Source organism: Mus caroli, unplaced genomic scaffold, assembly GCF_978045245.1.
Source record: "Mus caroli unplaced genomic scaffold, Mus_caroli_1 scaffold_8, whole genome shotgun sequence".
In the NCBI taxonomy this organism is placed as follows: domain Eukaryota; kingdom Metazoa; phylum Chordata; class Mammalia; order Rodentia; family Muridae; genus Mus; species Mus caroli.
The window spans coordinates 42,772,598-42,788,051 of record NW_028227263.1 but is presented as its reverse complement, the minus strand read 5'-3'; the positions used below and the strand labels follow the sequence as shown (position 1 = coordinate 42,788,051).

Genomic DNA, 15,454 nt, shown 5'->3' with positions numbered 1-15,454 from the left:
CTGATATGATGCAACCTGTAATGAGATATGGGTTTACACTGAGAACATGAGAACAGTGAAAAGTTTCAGACGTGGTCAAGATTGTGGAAAAACACAGAGTCTATATTTGAGAGCTATAGGTACCTAAATTCAGTTCTATGTGCTAACAGGTATAATATGATTCAGATATTTGGAATGCCTTCTTCAAAAACATTTAGCAATAAAGCCAATTTCATGGCTGAAATCTGATTTTCCAAAATGGAACTCTTCTTAATATTCTACTTATTTCTAACCAAGAAAATAGATCTAGTCTATTTTATCTAACTTTACATAATACATTCACTCAATGAATAATTCATTCATGAATATATCATGAAAAAAGAAATAAGTTATTTATCCTATCTCTGCCAAATTATCTGGTAATCTTAGCCCATAAGTTCAGCTTTGAATATCTCATTATTTAAGAGAATATAGTGGTATCTACATACAGTGATACAGTAGGATAGTAACAAGAACACACCCAATAAAGGGTATACACATGTGAACAGTATGATTGATTGAGTTCTGAAATTCATCACTGTATAGCTGACCATAATATTATATGTTGATCTCTAGAGTCAATGATAGAAAACAGAGAGCGCACAGAAGAACATATATTGAAACACTTAATGTCCTGAGCCTCCATCCACTTCATACTTTGGCTCACGATGTCTTCTTTTCCCTCCAAAATGGTAATTGGTCACTTTCTCTGCATGAAGTCTTTCTGACCTCTTATCTAGTCTTGCTGTTGCTACGCATCAGGACAATCAATAGCAAGCAAGTTTACATCTAGAAATAGATAGATGGATGGATAGATACATATATATATATATATATATATATATATATATATATATATATATATATTCTGTAAACAGGCAAATATATGTGGGCATATATATACATATGTGTGCATATATATATATATGCACATTTGTATATGTACAAATATACATGTGTATAAAAATATGCATGTGTATGTGTGCATGTGTGCATGTGTGTGTGTGTGTGTGTGTATACACACACACAGGCACATAGACACAAACAACTTTCTGTGAACCCTGATTCAAATTTTTTATATCAGACAAATGTGGGCATGACCTGATACTTGTACTTTCTATTCTCTACTTCATTAAAAAAAAACATTATGCACTGTTTCTTTACCTACTGTTAATCTGGAGTTTGGTTACTCCTTTTAATCTAATTTCTTAAGATACATTGATATGTTGATTCTTTAATAGAATATTGTTTATTTTTATGTGATCATTGACTTTATAATCTTCTCTCTTGGCCTCTTAAAATTGTATGTGATATAGCTCCAAAAGTAAGTATTGTTATGCTGTTTATCCATTATCATTTAAATATATAGATATAGATGGATATATGTAAAGATGTAGTTACAGATACAGATATAGATCTAGAGATCTAGAGATCTAGAGATCTAGGGATCTAGAGATATAGAGGTATAGAGGTATAGAGATATAGAGTTATAGAGGTATAGAGGTATAGAGATATAGAAATATAGAGATAGATATAGAGATATAGAGGTATAGAGATATAGAGATGATATAGAGATATAGAGATATAGAGATGATATAGAGATATAGAGATGATATAGAGATATAGAGAGATAGAGAGATAGAGAGATAGATGAAAGAGAGAGAGAGATGAGATATAGAGATATAGAGATGATATAGAGATATAGAGATATAGATATATAGAGAGACAGAGAGATAGAGAGATAGAGAGATAGAGAGATAGAGAGATAGAGAGATATAGTGTTATAGAGATATAGAGATATAGAGATTATATAGATATAGAGATATAGAGATATAGATATATAGATATATAGAAATATAGATAGATGATATATAGATTATAGATATATAGATTATAGATATATAGATATATAGATATATAGATATATAGATGATATACAGATATATAGATATATAGATGATATATAGTTTATAGATATATAGATATATAGATATATAGATGATATATAGATATATGGATATATAGATATATAGATATATAGATATATAGATATATAGATATATAGATATATAGATATATAGATATATAGATGATATATAGATGATTAGATATATAGATGATTAGATATATAGATGATTAGATATATAGATGATTAGATATATAGATGATTAGATATATAGATGATTAGATATATAGATGATTAGATATATAGATGATTAGATATATAGATGATTAGATATATAGATATATAGATATATAGATATATAGATATATAGATATATAGATATATAGATATATAGATATATAGATATATAGATATATAGATATATAGATATATAGATATATAGATATATAGATATATAGATATATAGATATATAGATATATAGATATATAGATATATAGATATATAGATATATAGATATATAGATATATAGATATATAGATATATAGATATATAGATATATAGATATATAGATATATAGATATATAGATATATAGATATATAGATATATAGATATATAGATATATAGATATATAGATATATAGATATATAGATATATAGATATATAGATATATAGATATATAGATATATAGATATATAGATATATAGATATATAGATATATAGATATATAGATATATAGATATATAGATATATAGATATATAGATATATAGATATATAGATATATAGATATATAGATATATAGATATATAGATATATAGATATATAGATATATAGATATATAGATATATAGATATATAGATATATAGATATATAGATATATAGATATATAGATATATAGATATATAGATATATAGATATATAGATATATAGATATATAGATATATAGATATATAGATATATAGATATATCTTCCTTGTCCGTGGGGTTGCATCTCTGTATAGTTCTCAGGGTGTTATATTCTTTGCTCTTAATTAAGGGTTTTATGGAATTATGGTCAGCCAAGCTGTTTGACATAATTTAATATTTTTTAAAATCTTCTATGACTTATTTTGAATCTACCACATGATCCATCCTGCAGAAATTTCTTCATACTGTTAAGAAGAATGTATGTTTTAGATTTCCTGGATGTAGTCTTTCAGATGTTTATCAGGAACCGCTGGTCCAGAGTAAAGTGTTAACTCCATTTTGCTGTTAAGTGTTTGACTGACTGTCATCAATCCAATATAATATCATTATATTGAAAGGGAGGTGTTGATGTCTTCTATTAACTATATGTTGTATTTTGTCAGTTGCTTTAGGTTCTCTTAATGTATGTGTATATATATGTATACACACACACATATATGTATATACATATATGTATATATACACATATATATTTACTATGATATTGAGTAATATACATTTACATTTTTCCTGCTGTATTAATCTCTATATCATTATATAGTGAAACTTTTTGTCTCTTTTTTACTGCTTTTTATTTATACATTATTTTCTCTTATAAATGTATTTCTGCTTTTGCTATATTCCATTTTCTAGGAATATCTTATTTCATCCTAGTCACATTCAGTACATAAATCTCCTTAGGAAAAATTTTTTTCATAATCAATATGCGGTTTTCTTCTTTTAAATCTATTTCATTTCTGTATCTTTTAACTAGGTATTTTAATTCATGCGTATTTACTATGGTTATTGGTGCATGAGTCCCTAGGCCCAGCATCAACAAGAGTGGGGGTTTTTCAAGGACTAGGGATATCTGGTAGACAAATAAGAAAACATCAATTGAAGAAACTGACAGGGTTGTTCATTTCTGTGAGAGCTTTCTGAACTCAGGAGTGAGAATGCTCATATGGACTTGACTCAGCCCCAGTCTTTTGTTGAAATAATACAGGGAAGTTGGGTTACAAAGCTTATGGGGGGGGTAGGTAAATGTTTCTCTATTTTCCTTTGCCAATATTTTCTTGTGATTCAGAGTAGCACAGATGTAGAACAGAAAATGAAAACTATAAAATCTCAAACATAAAATTCTTGTAGCAAACACAATGTTTTTATATCTCCCGACCACCAGTCTCTGGTAAAGTCAGTAGCAACAGTATTTTGGTTACAAAGTCAGAATCTTTCAGACATTTGTGAGTACAGTTTCATAAAAGAGTAAACATGAGGTCATATTGATGACCCTGTGTCCCAAGCTATTGTTCTCGCTGGCAAGAACACACTCGGAAGACTGGATTCTTCTGCAGCAAAAGCTTTATTGCTTCTTCAGGAAGGAAGACCCCGAACCCGGAAAATGGTGCTGCTTATATAGCCCTCAGCGTGGTGTGTCAGCACCTGATTTGTTGCTCGCCCATCACCTCATTACTACACCCCGAGATAGGCAGTGACTTGGCATGAATTCACTCTCGCATGTGCACACAAGTCCTGTTTATTAGTTAGGCACAGCGGAAGCCAGCGCCATCTGGTAATGGAGATTGCTCACGGTTCTCCACATCTCCCCCTTTTTGTTTTATTAAAATGAGGCTGGACTAGGTCTGTGTAATTATGTCCATCGGCTGTGGCTCCTGTCTTAGGTCGTTCCTCTAATGTCACAACCTTTCCCGTCATAGGGTAACCCTATCGCCACAAGGCCCCGTGTCTTAGGTTGATCTGTGCATGAGGAAAGTTGCCTGTTCCTGGATACCACAGTGCTATGTGACAGTAACTACTAAATGACCTAGGGTGAACTCTATCAAAGAGGCCAGCCAAAAAATGAAGAACTCAAATGCCGACTAATCCTTGAGCATAGATAGCCAGATTTTGGGTGAGGCCCCTTGTTCAATGGCCGCAAGTGCTTGAGCAATGACGACCTTGTCACATGTTTGTTGGGCTCTGAGTTTGCAAACCAACCAGAGCATGAACACCAGTCCACAGCAGATGGCAGTACCAAATAAACCTACCCCCACCCATTCTTTAAAATAAGAAAATGCAGATGAAATCCAGGAGGAGAGGCCCTCTGTTAATGACAGGTCCACTCGCGTTGAGTTGATCCTTAAAACTGCCGCCCTCAGGGCCTCAAGAATCTCATTGAACCCCTCAGACCAATTTCCTGCAAGATACAAGGAGAGCTGTCTAGACAGATTAGCCCCAAGAGTAAAATTTTCATATTGGACACTGGTAATACTCAGAGCGCCCAATTTTCTTTCACAACCCAACTGGGCCAACTGGTATAGGACGCCTATAAGTTCCTCAACCAGGTCAAGGTGCTGATTCAAAATCATCAGCCCTCCCTTCAACTGGGCACTAGCAGAAATTTGGACATTGATGGCATCAGTCAGATCGACTGAAAGCTGATTTAATTTTGTGACTGTTTGGACTATACTAGCCATAGCGTACCCTGCAGCTGTAGCAGCAGCTGCACTGGCTGAAATTGCTATGATCACGGCAGCAGTAATACCAAAATCTTTTTTGTTGTTGTTGTTGAAACAGGGATAAGGTGGAGGGTGTTTCCACCGGAACAGGGATCCAACGTGGGATCCAGGCCACCATGGCGTGGGTGTCCTTTGTTACATCCCAACCTTGAGAAATCCAACAAGACTTATTTACACAGCTTTCAAATGAATCATTAGACAAAATAAACAAAAAGGGAGCATAGGCACATACTGGAGTCGATATATAGCTGGTTGAATTAATCTGTGTCTTATTTAAACCAGAGATTTTTTTCAGTATGAATTATATATATTTTTTGTTGGTCTATATGCCCCAATCAGGATATAATTGGAGAGACCAGTGTAAATGGCCTTTCCTACAGCACCTCCTTTTAAGAAAACAAGGGGATTAAGATCTGTATGGCTTCCATTAATCCCACAAAGTAGCCATTTGCAGTAAGGGCTCATTCTGCGGTCCTGCAAGAAGAGGCCCGTTCTCATTACAAACTCTTCTTTAGGCCCAAACAACATATTGGGGGAGAAGGTAAAATATTTGTGCTCATCAATCCATCTAGCTACAGACGACTGGCAATCTGACCATGGTGGCAACTCCCCTACATCCTCTCCACCACAATGAGGAGCATCCTGGGTTGACGAGGACTCTCTGTCTCATTCCAATTAGGAGACGGAAATGTATCCTTTAGCCAGAGTGTCGATTGCCAGCAAAACCATGTAACATGAATACTATCATTACTTCCTTTTCCTCGGGTTTGGGTGAGATTTACAGTCCCACTATCCAAAAATGATCCTAACATATGGATACTGAGCTGAATACAGTCCCCCTTTTGCGATAATTGAAAACATAAGGAACCCTGTTCTTGGAGGGAGCGATTTTCTCCTAACGGGACCAGTAAAGGGTCAAATGGCAAATATGGTAAGTCCAGTTTTTTATTAGTAGTAAAGAATTTTGGAAAAACTATAGCATCATAGCGAACTGGCATTGGTTTAGGGAAAGCCGAGAGAATGGCCCATCTCTGTTCACCCATCATACTAGGAACCTGAGACAATTTCAGCATTGTCAGAATCAGGAGCAGTCCTCGGGAGGTCAGCATCTTCCACACCATCCTTAACCACATCCACACCATCTTGCGGGTGAGACGTTCCAGCAGCCAAATTGGGTTGTCTTCACTGTGTGGAAAAACACAGACAGCTCCCCTGGATATATATCAAAAATATTTACACACACACATAAACTATCATAGGAAAACAAATTATATTTTCAACTGAATATTTCTCATAAGTATACAGAAATTTGTCTTCTTTATAGAATATATGTCATAAGGTTGTATTTGTGTGTCTGTTGTGTATATAGTATTGTGTATGTTTGTGATGAGATAGACATGCAAAGAGAAGAAAAATGAGGGAGATGGGTTGAAAACTGAACTCTGAAATAAAGCATTCACATCTAGAGAAGATATGTAGACATTCTTAGATCTGCATAAAACAGTCTTGTCAGTAAAATTTTGTTTCTGAAAAATGCCATGTGAAATCCCATTCAGTCTCTGATTGTGTGAATCTAGGTGAGAGCATAACACAGAAGGAATATTCTCAGTACCAGCTGCCAGTCTAGTTGAGAAGCCATATGTCTACAGGCTGAAGCAGCATGCCCCATCTCAACAGCACCATCTTCAGGCCTTCAGTGCTGACTCTGACTGGGATTCCTGGCTTGGAGTCTGTGCAGTTCTGGATTGGGATTCCTTTTTGTATCATGTACAACATCGCACTTTTGGGGAATTCTCTACTCCTAGTTGTCATCAAAATTGAGCGAAGCCTCCATGAGCCCATGTACCTCTTCCTAGCAATGCTTGGAACAACAGACATTTCTCTTAGCACTTCCATCTTACCAAAAATGCTAGGTTTATTCTGGTTTAACCTTCCAACCATATGCCTGCCTCTTACAGTTGTGGCTGATTCACACCTTCCAGGGTATTAAATCAGGCATCTTGTTTGCCATGGCAATGGACCATTATGTGGCAATCTGTGATCCTCTAAGACATGCATCCATTTTTACCCAGCAACTCCTCACTCAAAAAGGAGTAGGAGTCACACTCAGAGCAGCCCTGTTTGTAGTTCCATGTCTCTTTCTCATCAATTGCAGGTTGAAATTCTACTGGACCACTGTTGTTTTTCATTCATATTGTGAGCACATGGCCATTGTGAAGCTGGCAGCAGAAGATATTCATGTCAACAAGATCTATGGTCTGTTTGTGGCCTTCAGTATACTTGGAATAGACATAATTTTTATCACACTCTCCTACGTTAGAATATTTATAACTGTCTTCAAGCTCCCTCAAAAGGAAGCAAGACTCAAAGCTTTTAACACATGTTTTGCCCATATTTGTGTCTTCATGGAGTTTTACCTTCTGGCCTTCTTCTCCTTTTTTACACATAGGTTTGGCTACCATGTTCCATCTTACATTCACATTCTCTTGTCCAACCTTTACCTACTTGTCCCACCTTTGCTCAATCCTATTGTTTATGGTGTGAAGACCAAACAGATTCGAGATCAAGTGTCCAAAATTTTGTATTGTAATTAGTCTTATTGATGTTTCATTTATTTACTTTTGTTGCAAATAGCAAATCTCACTCAAAACTTTGCTTCCGCTCTCTCTCTCCCTCCCTCTCTCTCTCTCTCTCTCTCTCTCTCTCTCTCTCTCTCTCTCTCTCTCTGTGTGTGTGTGTGTGTGCAAAAACATGTAAAAAAAAAAAAAACAGAGTTCAAAATACTGTCCACCTTGTTACCTTGGTTGTTGTTGCTGTTTTATGTTTTTTCTTGTTTGAGACTGGCTTTTTTATGGCCTGGAATTCACAATTAGATTGCTCTGGCAGGGAAGTCTTCATTTGCCTTTCTAGTCCTTGAACTAATGTCTGTGCCATCATAGTCAGCTTTTTACATTTGTTCTATTTATTGAATTTATGTTTGAGCAGCAAGCATTTAAATAACGGAGGTAACTTGAAAACCTGTGTTCCTAATAAGTGTTTAATTTATTTCTCCATGATCAGGTACTAAATTTTCATTTAAATTTTTTCTTACAGTGTGGTAAAACTTTGACTACATCTTAGCTAGTTTAATCTATTTCTGTTATAGATGTAATTGAAACAAGTCTAATCATGATTAATCTTAATTTACCATAAAAGATCGTTATATTTGCATACAAATTAAACTTTTAAAAATGAACACTTTTCAAAAAGTAACTGCATATTAATCATTTTATGTTCTATTAAAAATATAAAATGGTATTGAAACCACTATGAATGTACTTCATTTTAATGTAGTTGTTATCACTTGTTTTCAATACTTTTATTAGGTATTTTCCTCATTTACATTTCCAATGCTATCCCATAAGTCCCTCATACCCTCCCCCCTACTCCCCTTCCCACCAACTCCCACTTTTTGACCCTGGCATTCCCCTGTACTGGGGTATATAAAGTTTGCAAGTCCAATGGACCTCTCTTTCCATTGATGGCCGACTAGGCCATCTTTTGATACATATGAAGCTAGAGCCAAGAGCTCCAGGGTACTGGTTAGTTCATAATGTTGTTCCACCTATAGGGTTGCAGATCCCTTCAGCTCCTTGGGTACTTTCTCTACCTCCTCCATTGGGGGCCCTTTGATCCATCCAATAGCTGACTGTGAGCATCAACTTCAGTGTTTCCTACGCCCCGGCATAGTCTCACAAGGGACAGCTATATCTGGGTCCTTTCAGCAAAATCTTGTTAGTGTATGCAATGGTGTCAGCATTTGGAAGCTGATTATGGAATGGATCCCCGGATATGGCAGTCTCTAAATGATGCATCCTTTTGTCACAGCTCCAAACTTTGTCTCTGTAACTCCTTCCATGGGTGTTTTGTTCCCAATTCTAAGAAGGGGCATAGTGTCCACACTTTGATCTTCGTTCATCTTAAGTTTCATGCGTTTAGCAAATTGTATCTTATATCTTGGGTATCCTAAGTTTCTGGGCTAATATCCACTTATCAGTGAGTACATATTGTGTGGGTTCCTTTGTGATTGGGTTACCTCACTCAGGATGATGCCCTCCAGGTCCATCCATTTGCTTGTTTTCAATTTTTTAATCACACTCAGCATCACTATTAGAATAGTGAAATGCAGCCTGTTCGTTGTATCTTGTGAAATGAATGTAAAGGGAGGTATTGATACTAAGGTCTAGTTCCTTAATTGATTCTTAGATTTGTCAATCAAGAAAGCTGGGAGCCAATTGCTGGGCAGAAGTTACAAGTTGGACTTCTGGGTCCAAAGGGGAACAGGAGACACAGGGAAAGAGAGAGGGACTTTATCTGCAAGGATTTGGATCTAGTAAAGCAGCAGTCATGTAAAGTCGAAGGCAGCTAGGGACTTTAGCCTCCTCTACAGGTGGGGACCAAGAAGGTTAGTGAGGGCTAGCTGGTACAAGCCACTAAGTTCAGGGCAAGAGAAGAAACAGAGATAATAATTGAAGAGGACATGACTTTCCAGGCAAGAGACTCTGTGCTCAGCAATTGTGCCTAGCCATCAAGTTCTAAAATAATAAAGCTCTCTGTGTGTCCTTTATCTGCATATTCTAGGGAGGAGGTTGGGGGGTGGATGGGGGCAGATGACTCTCAGAAAGGCTGGTAAAGAGAGAGGTCAGGTTGTGGCTGGAGGCAGCCAAGCTGGGAGCCAAGCTGGATCAAAAGTGGTTAGGAAAGAGAAGCCAAGTCAGTTTTGGTGGCTGAGTAGAACAAAAGGGAGCCAGGAGTGAGCTGGCAGCACAGCAACTACAGGGCACAGGAGGTAGCATGTTTTTATAACCAACAAAAGAATATTAATTTGACAATAATTTTTGAATATATACATTTGTACTTAATTGTACTCTCCTCTTTTCAAGATCATATATGATGTATCTTATGACCATCTTTCTTATGAACATTGAAGCAAAAATCCTCAATAAAATTCTTGCCAACTGAAACCAAGAACACATCAAAACAATCATTCACCACAATCAACTAGGATTCATCTCGGGGATGCAGGGATGGTTCAATATTAGAAATCCATCAACATAATTCACTACATAAAGAAACTAAAAGAAAAAAACACATAACCATTTCATTAGATGCTGAAAAAGCATTTGACAAAATTCAGGATCACTTCATGTTAAAAAACTTGGAAGGATCAGAAATTCATGGCCCATACATAAACATACTAAAAGCAATATACAGCAAACCAGTAACCAACATCAAATTAAATAGAGAGAATCTTGAAGCAATCCCCTAAAATCAGGGACTAGACAATGCTGCCCCCAATCTCTCCCTATCTATTCAACATAGTACTTGAAGTTGTACCTAGAGTAATGAGAAAACAAAAGGAGGTCAAAGGGATAGAAATTGGAAAAGAAGTTAAACTATCACTATTTGAAAATGATATGATCGTATACTTAAGTGACCCCATGATTCCACCAGAGAACTCTTAAAGCCAATAAACAACTTCAGCAAAGTGACTTGGTATAAAATTAATCAGTAGCCTTTCTATACTCAAAGGATAAAAGGGATGAGAAAGAAATTACTGAAACAACACCCTTCATGACAATCACAAATAATATACAAGACCTTAGTGTGACTCTAACCAAGCAACTGAATGATCTTTATAGCAAGAACTTCCAAGTCTCTGAAGAAAGAAATCAAAGAAGATCTCAAACGATGGAAAGATGTCCCATGCTCATGGATTGGCAGGATTAATCCATTAAAAATGGCCATCTTGCGGAATGTGATCTACAGATTCAATGAAATCCCCATCAAAATTCCAACTTAATTCTTCATAGACTTAGAAAGAGCAATTTGCAAATTCATTCATAATAACAAAAGCCACAGGATAGCAAAAACTATTTTCAACAATTAAAAAAAACTTCTGAGGGAATCATTATTCCTGACCTCAAGCTGTATTACAGAGCAATAGTGATAAAAACTGCACTGTATTGGTACAGTGACAGTGTTTTCAGATGCTTATATTCTACTCAGTCTCACATGGTGTGTCCTCTGCCAGGAATTCCTTACCTTGGTGTGATACTGGTGAACTGATCTTATTCTCTAAAACTAGTTGTTTAGTTACTTTATTTTTCTTTTTGTACTTTGTACTTTGTACATTGTGTGTGTGTGTGTGTGTGTGTGTGTGTGTGTGTGTGTGTGTGTGTGTGTGTGTGCCTGTGTGCCTGTGTGTTTTGACACATGCATACCGGGTGACCACAGAGGTCAGAGCCTCTGGAACCAGAATTGCAGACAGTTGATAGCCACAGTACCTCTGTTGTGACTGGAGCACAAAGCCTCTATAAGAGCAGCCAGTACTCTTAAACACTAAGTCATATCTCTGGCTACCCATATTTTTATTTTTGTGGTCATTTCTCCCAAGATGTTTTCTTTTGGGCTATATTTTGTTCTTCAACATTCATTGTTTTTGGCTATTGTAGTCAAACTGTTATATCAGTATGTACGTGCAGTTTTGTAATTTGAATAAATATTCAATTATATAAAATATTGTAACTTAGTGTCACACACTTTTTCTCATAAAACTATCACCTAATAAGTAATGTCTTCAATGACCTCTCTCATGTTTGCTTCAGTGTTCTTACTTAGTAATCACTGAAATAAGAAATTTAAAAGATAAAAATGACTTTTTTGGGGGGTTGCATATATAAAATTTACCTGTGCTGCTCATGAATGAATATTTAAGAAAATAGAATTATTTGCATATCGACTTGACTGTTGAAAACAAACAAACAAAAAACAAGAAATGGGAATCAGGCAGGCATTCATCCTTGTATCTCAAGCTGTTAGACCCTGAGGAAATCAAAACAAAAGCTAACTGAGGGATCTATTAACATATCAAAGTGGATGCTGGCTGCTAGGTTCTCCCAGCATCTCCCAGCATTGCAGGTACCTTTTACAGCATCCTAGCTCTTCTCAGCATTTCTCATCCCAGCACTTTACCTTAAACTTCTGTAGCTCCAGCATTTCATTCTCTTCCTCCATGCTCTTCCCTATATAATCCAGCCATTCTTACCATGGGCTCTTTTTTCTCTACTCTTTTATCTTCTTTTACCTCTTTCCTTCTGCTCTTTCTCTTGTCCTTCCCTCTTCTTCCTGTCCCTTTACTTACATCCTGGCATACTCTGCTGGCCATATTCAATCTGTACTTTCCAGATGCCTGTGGGTATTCAGTTCTTCATATCTACAATCAAAATACTCTCTTCAACCATACCTAGGAATGGTCATGCCCTCATTTTCATTCAACAGCTATATAGAAATAATGCTTTTAATTAGGAAATAAAATTTCATTAAATTTTATACTACCCTTGAAGGTTTCTAATGAATAATAAATCTGATGAAAATACAAACTGATATTTGGAATGCCTGGACTTCCCCTTGAGGACAGAAGTCACAGACATCAAATAGGAAAAAACTTGTAGCTGAAAAATTAGCATCTAAGAAGATATCAGTGAATGCTCTAGGTTTTGATAATGATTTAACCTCTAGGAAAATAAATTCAGATATGATGCATTTGTGGTGGGCATTACTGTGTGTATGAATCTATGGAATTGTGGACTCCCAAGTTTACCATCTTTTCTGACCAGGGATTCTATTACAGGTTCACAAATAAGATGTCCTATCCTCCTCTGCCATGTAGTCAACGTCACTGTGACGAAGAAACCTGAATTCTGAATCCTCTGCTCAAAGTCCACTTCAGTGACCTTGAATGTACTTTATAGACTACTTTCAATTTTAGATGTAAGGTATTCATATTATGCACATTTTAATGTCTATATTCTTCTTCTCTAATTAGGAACTGTTTTTATGGTGGGGTAAGATCTGCTTAATCTGTATAATTCCGGTCCTCACTGTCCCATCCCTGAGCCTTTGATGATTTACACTGTAAACACTATACAGCACAAGATTTTAAATAACTCTACTGCCTCCAACTGATACAGATTTTCAAGTTGTGTCACAGGGCTTGTAGACTGCCCTAAAAACTGTTCTTCACTTGAGTTCTGAGCATACTCTCAAGAACTATACTTTGGCTAATTGGCTATATTTATTCCCTAGAGCAGTTCTTCTTAAGGTTCTCTACTTGTTAACCATTTTCTTTCACGTACTTTTAGACTACCATCACATAGGTATATATTGTAAGCTTATTAATTAAAATTAATGTAATAAGTCTTAAAGAAATTTATTTGAACACAACTTTCTGGGTTCCCATAAATTTACTAGTTGCTAAAGAGTAAGATAAAATTACTTATTTAAGAAAGATGTGATTGTTTATATTGGCATAAAATATTAAAACTTCTTTGAACATCTGCTATTGCAAGATATTGAGTATCATTGTTAGCATTCTGTCTGAGGTCCACCCCACAGTAACCTGGAAACAGCCAAGTAGGCCTGACCCAGTATAAAAGGGGCTGTTTGCCCCCTCCTCCCTCTCTTGCTCTTCTCTCTTTTTCTATTGTTCTCTTGACTTCTTGCTCCCACTTTGTCCCCTCACTCCTTCCCCATTCCCTTCCCCCCTCCACGTCCTCATGGTCTCTCTCTCTCTCTCTCTCTCTCTCTCTCTCTCTCTCTCTCTCTCTCTCTCTCTCTCTCTCCCTCTACTACCCTCTTGACTCCCCTACCAATAAATAAACTCTATTCTATATTATACTGTCATGTGTCCAATCCCTTCGGGTAAGGGATGCCCTGGTATGGGTCTGCTGGGACATCCCCTTCTCTCTCTCTCTCTCTCTCTCTCTCTCTCTCTCTCTCTCTCTCTCTCTCTCTCTCTCTCTCTCTCTCCCTCTACTACCCTCTTGACTCCCCTACCAATAAATAAACTCTATTCTATATTATACTGTCATGTGTCCAATCCCTTCGGGTAAGGGATGCCCTGGTATGGGTCTGCTGGGACATCCCCTTCCCCTATACCTGACCACACCCCCATAGAACATATTCCTTCTCCCCTCATCTTTTCATAAACACATCATATGATAGCAGACTCAGATTTAGAAACAATGCAGGTTTTCATCCCACCTTAGCTATCTCTAACCCAGGTATCTCTAGTCCCCATTCCCCACTGGTCAGAGTAACAGCCAACTGCATTGTCCCAGGGAAGAGTTCTTGAGCTTGGAGCTCCCTCTGTGCTGCAACAACCCTCATTTTAGGGCTCTTTCCCTTGGGTGAGACTTTCCCCTCTCCATTTGAGACAATTTCTTTCTCCTGGCTGAGAAGCTTATATCAGAGTATACATGTGTAAAATTCTGAAAGCAATGATAAATTAAGCATAATTTCATCTCTAAAGATGAAAAAATATTTTAACATAACTCAAACTTTTTCGTGACAAAATTCCTGTTGAAACTATGAGTTGAAGGATCTTATATTAACATAAGAAAAGATATGTATAGTCAATGTTGCAAATATTATGCTTAATGGGAAAAACAAAAACTAAAATTATTTCCTCTAAAATTATAACTGTAGAAAAGATGTTTATTTTCTCTTCTTGAGTTCTTATCCAGAGCAATAAAACCAAGAATATATATATACATATGCATATATATATACATATTCAAATACATATATACACATATACATATATATATGCATATGAATTCAAAAGTAAAACAAAATATTTAGTGTCTATTTTATAAGATAATTTTCTGTATTTTAATTGAATTTCTTTCACAAAGGTGCTCATCATTTTTTTATTAATAAATAAAATTCAACTTAAAAATATGTCTGTGCCTTCATTTGTACCTCTTTTTAAAACCAGCTATCACAATTTATGCATAAGGCATGTCTTTCTTTTGCTAGCTCATCATATTGATAGCTACATATTGCCTCAATAGCACTAGTTCTTTCGACAGTGTAGTACACATTAAAGAAATCAATATTTTAGCTATGTTCCTTTCTGATTGACATTCTTTATATAGATATGTATCTTTGGCCTATGTTAATTTCCACATCTCAGAAGCATTGTTCTGAATATTTGTCTAAGGCCAGCATTCTGTTTTAGCTC

General features: G+C 35.9%; 1 pseudogene; it reads left to right on the top strand.

Moving 5' to 3' along the window:
• The first annotated feature begins 7,048 nt into the window (after positions 1 to 7,048).
• LOC147002915 (olfactory receptor 52A5-like) lies at positions 7,049 to 7,982 on the top strand (annotated as a pseudogene).
• The last annotated feature ends 7,472 nt before the right edge of the window (positions 7,983 to 15,454 follow it).